This window comes from Trichosurus vulpecula, chromosome 1, assembly GCF_011100635.1.
Source record: "Trichosurus vulpecula isolate mTriVul1 chromosome 1, mTriVul1.pri, whole genome shotgun sequence".
Lineage (NCBI taxonomy): Eukaryota > Metazoa > Chordata > Mammalia > Diprotodontia > Phalangeridae > Trichosurus > Trichosurus vulpecula.
Window position 1 is genome coordinate 557460389 of NC_050573.1, and position 1580 is coordinate 557461968.

The following is a 1580-nucleotide window of genomic DNA, read 5'->3' on the forward strand; positions in this document are numbered from 1 at the left end:
TTTTTAAGTAAAGAAGTCAGAGTTTTTAAAAAGTTTATTAAATTTTATTACCTATTCTGCTGCAAGGCTGAAGCTTCATCTGTATAAAATAGCTTCAGCCAAGCAGTTTATTAAAAAATTAAGTTGGTATTGTACTGCATCTGACACCAGCCAGTTAACTAATCTCAGTAAATTATTCCCATGGACAGAAAACCAAATGTATTTCAAACAATATTGGTGATGGATGAAGTTGGCCATTACATTACTGATTTAAGGCTTTTTACAGATAAAATTCTAGCTCTGAAGTACATGGTCTTAAAATTCATTTTTACCACACATGATGCAGTGAATTCAGAACTAGACAGACACTAACTTGAAATTACAAGGAAGAAGTTGTGCAAAAGTTGCAAATAATAAAAAAGCATTTTTATCTAGTCATTTTTGAGTAGTTAAGATTTTTTTCCATGCCATGATGTTGTTTCAGAAGTGTTAAAGTTGCTAACCTTCCGTATACCACTAGTTTAGGACAAAACTATACTGGGCTGCATTCTTATGCTAATTTATTTGGAGATCCAGTGTTCAATCCTCATTAGATTTTATGTATCTGTCATATGCATCCTCACTCATCAGCTCGTCAAATTCTGGTGGGTTGCTCAGAGTCATCTTGATCAGCCAATGATGTTCATAACAAGATTTGTTGACAAGTCCTGGGTCTTCTGCAAGAGCTACATTAATTTCAGTTATTTCTCCTGTTAGTGGAGAACAGAGTTCATTGGCAGCTTTCACACTTTCCAAAGCTCCAAACTCATCTTGTTTGTTCAATTTTGTTCCGACTTCTGGAAGATTACAGTAAACTATATCTCCCAATGCTTCCTGTGCAAAATTGCTGATTCCCACTGTTCCAATACCATTTTCAGCTGACATCCATTCATGCTTGTCTGTGAACTTTCAAACAGAGAGTCGCTGGGTGCTGGTACAAAGGCCCCAGGAGGTGGTGGCCTCTAGGAAGGGAGAGGAGCATGGGCCAGGGTGGGCCCAGACACGCATGGGGGACTGTGAGGGAGACCAGCGACCCAGAGGTCTCAGCCCCGGCTGCCACCCACAAGGACAAGGCCATGGCTCACAACTTCTGGCCCCTCGCAGCACCATCTTCTCCGGGGGTGGGGCTTTCCCTTACTTTTTTGTAGGGCAAGATAGATTTCTATGCCCCATTGCCTGTATATCTTATTTGCCAGTTGCATGCAAAAACAACTTTTTTTTGAACATCTGCTTTTTAAACTTTGAGTTCCAAATTCTTTCCCCTGTTCCCTCCCCACCCACCCTCCCTAAGAAGGCAAGCAATGCAATATAGGCCACACATGTATCATTATGCAAAACACTTCCATAATAGTCATGTTATGAAAGACTAACTATATTTTGCTCCCTCCTATCCTGTCCCCCTTTATTCTTTATTCAGTTTTCTCCCTTGACCCTGTCCCTTTTCAAAAGTGTTTGCTTTTGATAAACTCCTCCCCCTATCTGCTCTCCCTTCTATTGTCCCCCCCTTTTTTATCCCCTTCCTCCTTCTTTCCTGTGGGGTAAGATACCCAACTGAGTGTGTA

At 40.8% G+C, this 1580-nt stretch overlaps 1 pseudogene; it reads right to left on the reverse strand.

The window, feature by feature from the left end:
- Positions 1–558: 558 nt before the first annotated feature.
- Positions 559–1096, reverse strand: LOC118841786 (annotated as a pseudogene).
- Positions 1097–1580: the final 484 nt, after the last annotated feature.